Below are 14,930 nucleotides of genomic sequence, written 5' to 3' on the forward strand. Positions count from 1 at the left end.
CATTTCTGAATGCAAGCCCCCAGGAAGAGCAGAGTTTGAACAGGGGATACCTCCTGTGATATGTGAAGGGTGCGTGTAATTTTAAACAATATGTACCTCTGCAAATATGTATTTGGTTCAAATCTAGATTTGTGTGCAAGTTGACAGGAGGAGTGGACTTTCTGCAGGCTGTAAAATGACATCACTCTGACACAACTTAGCTCCCCCAATCAGGGGAGAAATGAAAGCTTGGCCAATGACAAGTGGAGAGGGGTAGAGCCTAGTGATGCTGCACACACACCCATTTTAAAAACAGATAAAAGCAGACAGACAGGACAGATAGGGACCTTCAAATCCATTTGCAGCTGGAAGCTCTGCCGGAAAATCCATACTTTACCTCCATCAATCTCTAGAGAAAGCTGTGCAGAAAGATCCAGACTTCAAATCCATCAATCTCCAGAATCCAGAGAGAGAGAGAGAGAGCTGACCCAGATCACTGTGAAGTGCAGAGACCAGAGTCCAGTCTAAAACCTGACCAGATCTGTGGCGAGGCCCATTCTAATTCAAGAATATAGTGTGAGAACCTAGCAGAACTGTGCAGAACCAATCTCTTAGTTAAAATAATATAATTCAATCTATTTTAATCTAAGTAGAACTGCCTCCTAACTGTCACCTGTCATTTGCAAAGCTGTCACTTGTCATTTTCTAGTTGCAAGCTGCACTTGTCTTTTTGAACTTTAAAATTTCAAATCTGAAAAACGACCTTTATTTAATCGCTCATATCTCCGTGACCGTTTGTCCCAGAAAGCTGAGAATCGTGGCTTTCATACGAGCCTAGAACCGCATTCCTACCCCCGATACTTTTGCTGTAATCGCGAAAAACGCACTCGCGAATTTTGCCGCGATTTGCAAATTTCTCCACGTGTGAAAACAGAAGATTCTTTGCTTTCCTTGCTAAAAAATTTGTTTGCCTCTTAAGAACCATCCCTGTATCATTGCTAGAGTGAGCCTGGACTAATATTAACTTGATACCACTCACCCTGAACCTCTAGAGGGAATTAAAAGCATTTTAGCATATTTTTCACTTCATTGCCAGCACATATAAAAGCATTTTGGGGCCTGTGTTTAAAACTCCGATCTGTAATCTAAGCTTGCTGGGGCGAACTGAATTACAGTTGATTGCATTTCTGAGAACTGTGTGCTTTCCTTCCATTTCCTTGCATTGCATAAAGGGGGGAGGGGATTGCCAGAGAAAAGTGATTACATTGTTTTGTTGAACGCATATTGAGTATTTTCTGTACTGCATTTTCATTCCACCTTGCATCCATTTGAAACCATAAAAGTATTGTTGCTATCTTATTCATCCTATAACCACTCATCATTGATTATAAAGAAGTGTGCTAGTGCCAGATTCTCCGTTGTTAATCTTTATCATATCAGATTAAGTGTGATATCCAATTATTAATTTATTATCAAAGTGTGATATATCTATACATTGTTACATTTTTTCAAATAAATCTTTTAAATTTGCAAAACAAACCTACTTCTTGGCTCAGTGGGGTCAGGGGGATTCTAAGAGAGGGGTGTTATATAGGGGTAGTCATCCAGAACGCATGAACTGGACATAAAGATATATCAATAAGGGTTTCCATTCAGTATCCCAGACTAGGCATTGACTTAGCTGTAGTGTTGAATTGAATCCTCTTACAGGGCCCAACACCAGGCCAAGCACCGCAAGTCGGCGGGCTCCGGGAGCGCCGAAAGGTCGGTCTCTTTGGTCGCCAAGCAGGGCGCTTCCTCCCCGGTACCGTCAACCACGAGTCAGCGCTCTGGTTCGGGGAAGAGAAAGTCTGAGGCTCCGGGTAAGCTTCGGGAGAAGCCCCGTCCGAGCTCGGATGAGGGGGTTCGAGGCGTTGACCCTCCCCCCAAGGAGAAGGCCCCAGTCGCGCCTAGGGCGGTCAAGGCCCCTACCCACCAAGCTAAGGCCTCTATCAAGGCGATTGCGGCGTCTCTGGCCGTGCCGGCAGAGACCCCGCCGACGGAGGCCACCTCCGGAACTAGAGTTTCCCTGCCGCCAAGGAGGGAATCCTCTTTTCAACCCGTTGTCAAGACCCCCGTGACAAAAAAGGGGGTGGGGCACGGTGGACATCTCAAGCTCGGAATCAGCCTCGGAGGAGGAACTGACTGAGGTCGTGAAAAACCTCGAAGCTCGCTTCGAGAAGGTTCGATCCCGTGAGGAGGATCCCCTGGACATAATCGAGGAGGATGAGGACGACGAGGATGAACAGCCCTCCCGTCCAGTGCAGCCGGAACCCGAGCCTCAGGATAGCTCGGAGGCCATCTTGTTGGTGACCCAGTCCCTATGCTCTGAGATCAGAACGAGATTACCACGGCCCAGGCCGGAGGAACCCCAACCTGGCCCGTCGGAAAGCCCTCCGAACAAGCGACGACGGATCCATCCCTCTCCTCCCGTCGCTCCCGCAAGACCTACGGTCCCCTCCTCATCCTCTCCCAAACCGGGTGACGACGATGTGGTAGGCACGACGACGGGCTCTGACGACGACAGTGTAGATGACGGAACGGACCTTCCGTCTCCCGCCCCACGGGCCTCCCTGTCCGACAAAATTGGCTCGTTCCATTCCATGATATCCAGGGCGTCGGAGTTGTTCCAACTCTGCCCAGAAGAACGCAAAAAGGAAGGTTTCCTTTACCAGCACAGGGAGGCCAAGAGAAAATCAGTCATCGCGGTGCCCCTGATCGACGACATCTGGGAGGAAGGCCTATCAGTGCTGAAGAACCCCTCCACAGCACCGGCCAAACGGGACCGATACGAGAAAAAGTATCGGGTCCCCGACACAGCTCCCCTGTGTCTCAGGGCCCAGCCAACGCCAGACTCTGTTGTCTCGGCGGCGGCTAAGAAGAAGGACGCAGGCTCAGGAGCCTCGACAGCAAATTCCCCACCGGACGGCAAGGGAAAGAAATTAGACGCCATGGGACGACGGATTATCTCGGCGGCGACGACAATCAAGGCAGCCAAAGCCCTTGCTATCGTTGCCCGTTACGACAGAGAACTATGGTTTAAGCTGGCCCCCATTTTGGACTTCCTGCCGGACGACAAGAGGGCCGAGGCCCTGGAAATACTTCAAGAAGGCGAGGTGGCGTCTGACCACGCCATAACGGTGGCGACAGACATCGCCGATACCGGTTTTCGCCAGCTAGGCAACGGGGTTTGCCTGCGACGACGAGGTTGGCTCCGAGCAACTGATTTCCGTCAAGACGTCCAGACGAGAGTTTTGGACATGCCGTTCGACGGCAACAACTTGTTTGGCAAGGCTGTGGACGAATCACTCCAGGCCATAAAGACTGACACAGAGACGGCCCGAGCTCTAGGAACCCTCCAGCAGCGACGGCCCTTTCGGAGCGCCGGAGGCAGACAAGGGGCTTCCAAGGGATCCAGCGGCGGCTCATCGTCCTACCGCCAAGCGGCACGCTCCTCGTCTCAAGAAGCATACAGGGGTCGCGGCAAGCAGGGAGGGTCCCACCGCCTTCAGCAGGGAGGCCAGGGCGGTAAGGCCACCACCTCCAAGCAAGATTGAACCGGCCGTGGTGTCGGGCCCCCACCGAAACACCCCGGTGGGAGGCCGGCTGACGAAGTTCGTCGGCGTGTGGGAGACCATCTCCACCGACCGTTGTGTGCTGGATACCCTGGCAAGAGGACACTCTATCGAATTCCTGAGGAAGTGCCCCCATTTTCCACCTGTGGCCAGGAAGGAGAATCATGTTCAACAACTCCTGTTGGAAGTACGAGCGATGCTCAGAAAAGGCGCCATCGAGCACATCCCCAAGAGACTCCGGGGCTCCGGAGTGTACTCAAGGTACTTCCTCGTCAGAAAGAAGACAGGCAGCTGGCGCCCCATCCTGGACCTTCGTCGTTTGAACAAATACATCAGGTCACAAAAGTTCAGGATGGTCACTCTACAACACGTGTTGGGACAGCTGGAGGAAGGCGACTTCCTATCGTCGCTGGACCTGGAGGATGCCTACTTCCACGTTTCCATCCTAAATAGTCACCGGAAGTTTCTCAGGTTCGTCGTCCAGGGACGCCACTACCAATTCAAAGCTCTGCCGTTCGAATTGAAGTCGGCGCCCAGGGTCTTTACCAAGTGCCTGGCGCCGGTGGCTGCACGGCTGCGTCTGCAGGGGATTCACATCTACCCCTACCTGGACGACTGGCTCAGCCGCGCAAAGACAAGGGAACTCGCCGTCGGACACACTGCGAGCACCGTCCGGCTACTCACAGAACTGGGATTCGCCATAAATTACCCGAAGTCTCACCTGATTCCGTCGCAGGTGGCCCTGTTTCTGGGAGCGAAGCTCGATACAGTAAGTCGCCTGGCGGCACCGTCGGAGGAACGGACGAAGACCATTCTGGGCAAGGTGCAACGCCTGTTAGCCACGGACGTGGCCAGGGTGAGGTCCATCAAGTCTCTCCTGGGGATGATGTCCTCTTGCATCTATCTCGTGCGCCTTTGCAGACTACGGATGCGCCCGCTTCAAGAATTCCTCGACGCCCGTTGGATGCAGGCGACGGGCACCTTCGAAGACAGGATCCCTCTCAACGATGCGTTCCGGTGGGCGATTCAATGGTGGGGCTCTCAAGCTCACCTCACGGCGGGCACGGACTTCCAGACACCGTCGTACCAGGTGACGGTGACTACGGACGCCTCACTGGAAGGCTGGGGCGCCCACACAGGAGATCTCCACGCAAGAGGCCTCTGGCTTCCGGAGGAGAAGTCTCTGCACATCAACATCCTGGAGCTTCGAGCCGTGTTCTGGGCTCTCAGATCGTTCCTCCCGTCCCTCAAAGGCAAGGCGGTGAGGATCTTCACGGACAACACCACGACGATGTTTTACATACGGAAGCAGGGAGGCACCAGATCCCCAGCCCTTTCCAAGGAAGCACAGGATCTGTGGCACTGGGCGGTCGCCCAGGGGATGTTCCTGGTTCCCTTCCACCTGGCGGGAGAAAGAAACACCATCGCCGACTCGCTCAGCAGGGAGCTGCGCGCGTGTCACGAGTGGGAACTGCGCCAGGATCGGGTGGACTGACTCTTCCAACGATGGGGCAAACCCCAGATCTACCTGTTCGCAACAGCGACGAACTCAAAGTGTCAGAGGTTCGCCAGCAGGTTCCCCCAGCCGAGAAGCATGGGCGATGCGTTCTCGTTCCCCTGGGACGGATTATGCCTGTACGCGTTCCCTCCGTTTCCGTTGCTGCTTCGACTAATCAACCAGCTCAAGAGGTCCCGGTGCAGGATGATCCTCGTCGCACCGGCGTGGCCGAGGCAGATCTGGTTCCGGGAACTTCTGGACTTGTCAACGTCCCCGTCCATCAAGCTACCGGCGGACCCGGATCTTCTCTCCAGAGAAGGAGGCGCCATCCTACACCACGACCCGGCGTCTCTGAACTTGCAGGCCTGGCTCCTGCTGCACTAGAGTTTGGGCGGTACGATATCCCGGCTGACTGCAGAGAGGTTCTCACAAAAGCCAGGGCGTCCTCAACTTTCAAGTGTTACGGACATAAGTGGAAGAGGTTCTCTGTCTGGTGCCGGGCACAGAAGATCAACCCTCTACGGATTATGGCCCCTCAAGTGCTGCCGTACCTGCTGTCGTTGGCCAAGGCGGGATTGGCCCACGCCTCTATCAAAATATACCTGGCTGCCATCTCAAGATATACCAGGACGACGGGACGGGCGTCCCTATGGTCGCATCGTCTTGTAAAGGAATTTATGAAAGGACTTTTCAGATCCCCGGCTTGGGAGCTTAATGTAGTGCTGGCTAGGCTCATGGGTGCCCCATTTGAACCTATGCATTCGGCACCGCTGAAGTTCCTGTCGTGGAAAACTGCTTTTCTCGTGGCCATCACCTCTGCACGATGAGTGGGAGAGATCCAGGCCCTATCCTGCAAGCCTCCATACTTAACTTTTCACGACACGTGGGTGGTGCTGCGGACGCACCCCTCCTTCATGCCCAATGTGCCGTCGGACTTCCACCTCAACGAGCCCTTGGTGTTGCCAGTGTTCTTCCTGTCGCCTTCGTCGCCGGCTGAGAGGACTTTGCACTCGCTAGATGTGGCTAGAGCGCTGAAGTTCTATGTGGACCGCACGAAGAGTTTTCGGAAGACGTCACAGCTGTTTGTGAATTTTGGGACTGTGAACCAGGGGAAGGCTCTCTCGAAGTCTTCCATTTCCAGATGGCTCTCCGGCTGCATCATGCACTGCCACCAGTTGGCAAACCGACCGCTGCCAGGCCGTCCGAGAGCCCATTCGACCAGAGCGATCGCTGTTACCACGGCGTTCCTGTCTGGTGTGCCCCTGCTGGACATCTGCAGGGCTGCTACGTGGAGGTCGACGCACACCTTCACAAGATTCTACTGCGTTGATCGGGATTCCAGGGAGGAGTCCAGGGTTGGCCAAGCAGTGCTGCGCAACCTGTTCGCCTGAGGTGAGCCTTGTGAGGAGGTAAGAGATGCTTAATGTTGAGTTGTATTGCTTAATGTTGAGCCTTTTTTGCCACCTCCCGTGGTTGTGCATGTGTACTGCTATGTATTCTTTATTCATGAGCATGTGAATCCATACCAGACCCCATGCTGGAGAAGGAACAAGTTACTTACCTGTAACTGTTGTTCTCCAGCATGGGTCTGGCATGGATTCACATGCGAACCCTCCCGCCTTCCCCTCTGCGGCTCTTCACTTGGTCATACTGCCACTTTACGTGCTACCAAATCTGAGGACGGCTGCCAGAGGCAGGGCTTAGGGAGAGGGCAGTCATTGGCTGTGGTCAGTATGACACAGAGATCAGTGATTGGTTATTACTACGAAAGACAGATCAGAAACGAAACTGATACTGGTTTTTTCTTTACCGAGGATTCCCAGCCTGACGACAGGGAATATTCATGAGCATGTGAATCCATGCCAGACCCATGCTGGAGAACAACAGTTACAGGTAAGTAACTTATTCCTTCCTTTTCACCTGGCGGGAGTCAAAAACATTGACGACTCCCTCAGCAGGGAGCTGCGCTCTTGCCACGAGTGGGAGCTTCTGCAGGGTGAAGTGGACAACTTCTTCCTAAGGTGGGGCAGTCCTCACATCAATCTGTTATCGACGGCGATGAACACCGAGTGCCGGAGGTTCACCATCAGCTTCCCCCAGCCGGGGAGCATGGGGAAGGCATTCACCTTCCCTCTGGGAAGGCCTGTTCCTGTATGCGTTCCCTCCATTGCTGCTGCTACTACAAGTCATCGGTCAACTCAAACAGTGCTGGTTCAGGATGATCCTCGTCGCACCAGTGTGGCCGAAGCAAATCTGGTACCCGGACCTTCTCAGCATGTCCGCGTCCCCTCCAGTCAAGCTACCAGTGGTCGTGGATCTTCTCGCCAGGGTAGGAGGCGCAATACTGCACCACGACCCAAGATCGCTGGACCTGAAGCCCTGGCTTCTGCAGCATTCGAGTTTGGTGGTTAGGAGCTGCCTGCGGACTGCAGGGAGGTCCTTGCCAAGGCCAGGGAGTCGTGGACTCTGAAGTGTTACAGACACAAATGGAAGCGTTTCGCGACCTGGTGCCGATCACAGAAGATTAACCCTCTGAGGGTCACGGCCCACAAGTCCTTCCAACTTGTCGTTGGCTACGTCAGGGCTGGCGCACGTCGCCATCCTGGTGCATCTGGCGGCTATCTCCCGCTACACCAGGGCTCCAGGACAGTCTTTGCTTTGGTCGCACCATCTAGTCATGGAGATCATTAGGGAACTGTTCCGATCGCTCCCGCCGGTGAAGGCGCTGCCCCGGTGTGGGAACACAACGTGGTGCAGACTAGGCTCACGGGGCCCCTTTCTAGCCTATGCATAAAGCTCTGCTCAAGTTCCTTCTTTGAAGACCGGTTTCCTCGTGGCCATTACCTGTGCCAGGAGAGTAGGTGAGATCCATGCCCTGTCCTGCAAGCAGCCTTATTTCACTTTCCACGAGACAAGGGTGGTGCTGCGGACGCACCCCTACTTCATGGCCAAGTTTCCATCCGAATTTCATGTGAACGAACCCTTGGTGTTGCCTGTGTTTTTTCTGACGCCTTCGTTGCCGGCTTAAAAGACTTTGCACTCGCTGGATGTGGCTCGAGGGCTGAAGTTATATGTGGCCCGCACGAAGAGTTTCCAGAAGGCTTCTCGGCTTTTGTTAACTTTGGTCCTGTGAACCATGGGAAGGCCTTGTCCAAGGCTTCCATCTCCCATTGTCACTAGTTGGCAAACCAACCGCTGGCTGGCCGTCCGAGAGCCCACTCCACCAGAGCGATCGCTGCGACGACTGCGTTCCTGTCTTTTGTGCCTCTGTTAGACCTCTGCAGGGCTGCTACGTGGAGGTCTACCCACACCTTCACGAAATTCTACTGCATTGACAGGGATTTCAGAGAGGAGTACAGAGTTGGCCAAGCAGTGCTACGCAACCTGGTTGCTTGAAGGTGAGGAGGTAAGAGTAATTCCTTCTGTTGAGCCTTGCCACCTCCCGTGGGCGTGTATGTATGTACTGCTATTTTATTTATTTCCATTTTTAAAGCGCTCACACAGCCCACGGGCATCGAGGCGCTGTTACAGGAATTGTTTTTTTTTGGTTGCATAATTGTTTTTCTTTTTTGTCTTAGTTGCGTATTTATAACGCGCTTAAACACCCAGAGGTTTCTAAGCGCGGACCCGGGAATCGAACCTGTGTTGCTTCGTGTCGTCTTGCTTCCAAGGCGCGCACGTTGCCGCTGAGCTATCCTCCCGGGCTATGTATTCTTTATTCATGTGCATGTGAATGCATGCTAGACCCCATGCTGGAGAAGGAACGAGTTACTTACCTGTAACTGTTGTTCTCCAGCATGGGTCTGGCATGGAATCACATGTGAACCCTCCTGCCCCTCTGGGGCTCTTCTTGGTCATACTGCCACTTTACGTTCTACCAAATCTGAGGATGGCTGCCAGAGGAGGTGCTTAGGGAGAGGGCAGTCATTGGCTGGTGGCAGTATGACCCATAGCTCAGACATTGGTTTATAGGAGAAAGACAGTTTATAAACAAAAGTGAAACTTTTTTTTCTTATACCGAGGATTCCCAGCCCGACGACAGGGAATATTCATGAGCATGTGATTCCGTGCCAGACCCATGCTAGAGAACAACAGTTACAGGTAAGTAACTTGTTCCTTACCCTACTTCCCCCTTGCTTTCCACACCCTCTACCTAACTCTCTTTCCGGTTACCCTACCTCCCTGTGCCTATCCAATCCAACAGACCCTAACCCTCTATCCCTGAGGGGTTACTGTGTCCTGTGTACTACTATAGTGCAGGTGCCCTAACCCTATGGGGATGCACAAGTTTGTGCTGCCCCTGCGTAACAGACAGAGGACCTGTGACACCTGGAGACACGGCTTTGTAATGCTAGTGTGTAAAATGTGAGCCAGGATAACATGGCGTCGATGCGCAGCCATTTTGAACACTCATCTACCATTGCTGCCTACATTGCCCACAATGGTGGCAAGGATCAAGTTCAAGACCCTCTGCATTGTCCACAAGTCTTTCTGGGGACTGGGACCGCACTACTTACAACTCTCTCTTCCTAAACCTGTCCCTTCTCGAGCTCTCCGCTCATCCACCTCCAACTCTCTGAGGGTCAGTCGCTTTTCAAAGCAGAAAGTTGAGGGCAGATCTCTTTCTTCGGCTGGGGCCTCCCTCTGGAACAGCCTCCCTGCCTCTCTCAAACTTGAGCAGAACTACCTCTGGTCCCAGAAGCAACTCAAGACCTTCCTCTTTGCTTCTGCTTTCTCTCTTCCTCTCCCCTGCTGATGACCCGTCTGGTCCACGCACTGGTCACCCTCTGAAGTTGGGCCCAGGTCCCTGCCTGTCCAGTTGCACCTTGCACTGCCTTTTGGCTGCCCCAGCACTTGGGGTCTGTATCTGTAACCCTACATCCTCTTCGCTCTGCACTTATGAGCCACCCGTTTGCTGCACTTTTGATTAACTGCACTGAGCCACCCGCTGGCTGCACCTTTGATTACATCCCCTTCCCTGCACTTGCGTGATCTAAATGACAAGGCCTAGTAAGATCGTTGTTTCGTCCTCCCTCTGTTTCCCCATCCTTGTCTTGTCTGGCCTAGAAACACTTGTGTATAGGCGCGTTATAAATTCCATATCATACATTAAAATACAAGCCTACCTGAAACAACACAACATCCTCAGCCCTCACCAGTCAGGCTTCAGACCTGTCCATGGCACAGAATACTTCCTCCTTGACCTGAAAAACCAACTCGACGATATCCACGACACTGGCAACCTAGCCCTCCTCCTTCTCGATCCATCGGCAGCGTTTGACCTGGTCAACCACCAAACACTCTGCCACCACCTCACTTTAGCTGCCAACATTTCACCCAAGTCCACCAAATGGATTGCCTAATTTCTTGCAGGCACACAGTGTCTATGCTGGAAGCACTGCTGCCCATCCAACTCAAGTTCCCTGCGGGGTCCCTCAAGGCTCATGCGTCTCCACGACATTTTACAACATTTATACAAAACCACGCTCTGGACATATTTTATACCAACTATGCCGATGATACCCAAATCCTCATTCCCCTCTCAGGGATTTATGACCAAGACTACAGCTACATCAACAGAATGTATGACACTATCCAAGCATGGTTGGCCACCAGGTTGGCCTGGGGCATAAAATTGTCTCAGGCACCAATGAAAAAGTGACCCACAGTTGCAAATGGCAATTCATTCCTTTTGTAACAGACTGGTTGAATTGTACACAAGTGGGAGTTTTTTGAAACAATGTGATGCAAATTGCGAAATTTAGGAATATGTATTTAGGAACAATGGTCAAAACTACTAGCCGCATAAAATATACATTTTTTTATACAATTATGACTTTCCTGGACATTAGTCTGGAAAATCTGAATTCTGAAAGCTCAATTTCGTGGTCTTTAGTCACGTGGGGAGAAGAAGTCGGAAGAGCATGATGGTCACACCTACGCACAAAGGCAGAGTGTGCCTTCACTCCCCTGAATTCTTCAGTAGCAAGGAACATTTCCAAGGACGAGTTCAACGCCCTAATTGACAGCAGACCACTGAGGTGATGATGGATGATCTTGTTAATTGTTGGGAAGCTGTGGTTAAGACTAGCTTATCTGCACCTGGACGCTCAGCCTGAGAGCTGCTAACATAGGTTGGGAGGGTACTGACAGAGGTTGGAAAGTTACCGATGATAAAGGACCGCATGATCAAGGGTCCTATAGTTGTGTAGCCAATTAGACGTCGTATATTTAGTGACATTTATAGTGACATTTTAGGGAAGGGCTTAGTTGCCCCACCTGATGTTAAGAAGCCTATCACTTTATATCACTGCCCAAACGAGTATGGATAGTATACCTAGATGATTAGTTTAGACCCTATCGCATTCACCCGTAGGTATTTAAGTTTTCCTACGTAGGATGACATGAGTGATACACAGGTTAATGTCATCAATGACGAATATTTACTATAAAGGTGTCATTTGTTTAATGAAACGCTTTGAGATAGTGATGAGAGACATCTGCTGATGTCCGTTATCATTCCTGTTTTAGATAATTGATATTAAAACACTTATCCTTTTGCCAACTACCTGAGTTGTTTCGATTATTGATGTTTGAATACAATTCTGCATCCCCATCTATCTCAAGGGTATTGCTATCTCATCTTAGAGGGCTGGAAGGTCCAGTTCACTCTGATGACATGTACATTGTAATTTTGAATTTCACATTACTATTATAAATATATGTACCTTGATGCACCATTTGCTGTATAGGGGCATTATAAATACCCAATAAATTATTGATTAATATGTTCATGCTGTCATACGTTACATTTTGGTGGCTATTGCATGCATCCCAATCTTTGAGCCTTACTTTTTTATCTCTTTACACTTAGAGAGAAGTCATCCTCATTGGAGCATTCCGCGTTGGCTTGTGTGGGTGACCTGAATTTCGCACCAACCTCCTGAGTGCCATTGTTTCGAAGTTGTCCAAAAATAAATGTTCTTGCTGGTTTTTGCAATTTATTTTCTGTTAATACATATTTCATTGTAAAGAATAAAATGATCAGCGTAAAACTTGATTGCTTCTCTACTACTTTGCTTCTTTGTGTTAACATTGTTCAAATCAGCATAACTTCAAATGGCCTTCAACTATACAGAATGTGGGCCAATAAAGCAAATGGGGGCTTATACATCTATGCTTGCTGACAGGAGCAACAGAGTGGGATGGAACATCACATACTATCCAGTAGGAACTATTTGGCTGTGCCTTGAAACTTCATCCTGGAGAACTCCTTGGTAGTGCTAAAGAACATATAATTCATAAACTATACAGTATATATAATTTGCATCCGTTTTATGACATTTTTGACTGGGGTGTATGAGGTGTTGATGATATGTGTGCAGTCTGGTGGGTGTACACCCAGACGGGGTTCGGGCTGCGTTAGGCCTGTAGGATGCTTATATGTGCAGCTAGGCCGGTTTGTAATGGGATATAGCTGCTTTTTATTAGAGTGATGACATGTTTGTGGGGTAGTGGTCATATGTGAGCAGCTTGGCCGAATTGATTGAGGGGTATAGGTGCACTCTAATTGTGTAATGTGTAGAGTAGAGAGTAAGCATAGTGATATGATATGATGTTCCATCCACACGGCGATTAAGCGCAATACGCTTCAAAGGCATTCGATGACAAGGGAGGGAAAGAGGGCGAAAGCAAAGACGCTCCCACAGGGCATGAACAGCACAAATGTGGAGACTAGCTACTGCACTCGGTCTAGAGACACCTAGACAGTGCAGGTGCTAGGGCACAGACAGGAGGGCATGCCTGGGAACTGTAAACGAGGACCGGAGGGGTTGGGTACACAGGGGCATCGCAGGGGACCGGGGGTGGGGGCAAACCGCAACAGCATGCAGGGGACCAGAGGGTACAGAGAGAAATCACAGTACCAGAGGGGCTGGGGGTATACAGCGACAACATGGGACACGAGAGGGGCATGGGGTAGTTGGCGATATCTTAGGGGACCAGGCGAGAAGCTGGCAGCATCACACTGAACCGGAGGTTGTTGGAGGGGCAGTGACGAGATGTGAACCAGGGAGTCTGGGCACACAGTGAAACGTTGGGACCTAAGGGGTTGTGGGCACACAGTGATGACGAGGCAAATAAGGGCGGGGGTACCAGCGACAACTGGCGGATAGTAGGTCAAGAAACTCATATCCGTTAAGACTAGTGATCTGACCAATCAGGGAGGTGGGCGGGCTGGGAGACGGGCGGGGATCAGGAAGAGGAAGCTAGTGGGGAAGGCAGGGAGAGGGATTCACTGAGGCACTGAGCACAGATAAATACAATTAAATGGCAAAAACAGGCTCGGAGGAACTTTTAGATGCTTTCCACTCGCCTCGCTTTCACGAAGCGATTATTACTCAAAGCAAAGACATTGGGTAATAATTGTATTATCGCTGTGTTGCAACTAACCAACGATCCACGACTATTCACAGATAAGCATGCCGCTCCGTCCATGTTACCAAAATTGAACAAGTTTTATAATTTGCTTATGTTTCCAATCTATTAAGATCCCTTATGGTATACTAGAGGTTGTGGGGTTGTTTGATGGTTTAGAAACCGATATTCATCTCTGCACCACTGGTGCACCGGAAGTTGATTTGCCACAGTGTGCCTCATATCCCAAACAGAACGGCCCTCCTAATTGGCTAATAGTCACCAAAGAGCTATAAACCCAATCGGAGGGTTGGGCTAGCCAACTATGATTCTATGAAGGCCACTTGCCTCCGGAACTAATACAGTTGTGTCCTGCTGTGAGCAGTTAATGATTGTCAGGTAAAGGAGGAGTGCTTCAGTTTAAAGAGTTTCGAGTACAGAAGCAGCCAGGCACATATAATGTGTCCTTGAAGGATGCAAGGATGGCAGTGAGTGTCATGATGCCTACCTCCAAGGAGCCAGGCCCAGCCCAGCAACCACAGAGGCAGACATCATTTTCCCCAAGGACGTCTCAGCGGGCCCAAGTTGGGGCCTTTTGGACGCAGTCCTGGCGCCTTTGGCGCCAGGCTCATTCTGGACCCCAGTCCTGGCGCCTTAGGCGCCAGGCTCATAAAGCAAGACATGTGTGTAAGTGTTTTAATGTGCACTTACCTGAAGCAGACCGTGCTGCTACATCCAGGCCCTCTTGAGGACTGATGGGACTACTTTATCACTCGGGTGTGGTCTGAGGAAGAATACATACCTGGAACTACTTTACAGGCTATTTAAACCACACCCGAAGAGCAGCACATGCTTCGAGTTGTTCTGCATCTAGCAGCTGGACGCTCACCGTTTTTGCTCCTGCATTCGGACTTCTGCCACGCCTGCCAGCATCCTGATCACCTACAAAGGAAGAGAAAGAGAGAATAGGAGAAGGAAAAGACTTTACCTGCAAGATCCGCATTCCGGAGTCAGCTCGCCGACGATCCTGCAAAGGAAGACACTTAATTTAAAAGCACATCGCATCGACCGCCGCAGCGCCGCATTCCACTCACCTTCACAGGGCGCCTCCATGTTCAGCAGCGATCACCCGGATTCGCAGCCACGCTTCCACGCCTAGGGAGAAAAAGACAAGAGCAAAGGTGAGAGAGAGAAGGGAATGAGGAAACCTAAACCTCCATGTTAAGACTTACCTGTTGGGTCATTCCCTCTTCATTTCGGGTTCGCGCCGCATCCAGGCGTTTCCGGACCCCGCCCCCTATGGGGAAAAAGACATTAGCGTCAATGAGCAAATGAAAAGACATTACCCAAAAACGCTCATCAAGACTTACCTGATTTCTACAGGGATTGCCCCTCGCATCTCGGGTCGGTGCCTTTTCCCCGGC

The 14,930-nt window shown here is 51.1% G+C and overlaps 1 long non-coding RNA gene across 1 annotated transcript in view; it reads left to right on the top strand.

Moving 5' to 3' along the window:
• LOC138567013 (uncharacterized) overlaps positions 1-12,151 on the top strand; it is a 36,467-nt gene extending 24,316 nt beyond the window's left edge. The window contains exon 2 of the long non-coding RNA XR_011302084.1: positions 11,966-12,151. This is a non-coding gene — a long non-coding RNA (uncharacterized lncRNA). The remainder of the gene's footprint in view (positions 1-11,965) is intronic.
• The last annotated feature ends 2,779 nt before the right edge of the window (positions 12,152-14,930 follow it).

The sequence above is a fragment of the Ambystoma mexicanum genome, chromosome 2p (genome assembly GCF_040938575.1).
Source record: "Ambystoma mexicanum isolate Mex_15411 chromosome 2p, UKY_AmexF1_1, whole genome shotgun sequence".
NCBI lineage: Eukaryota > Metazoa > Chordata > Amphibia > Caudata > Ambystomatidae > Ambystoma > Ambystoma mexicanum.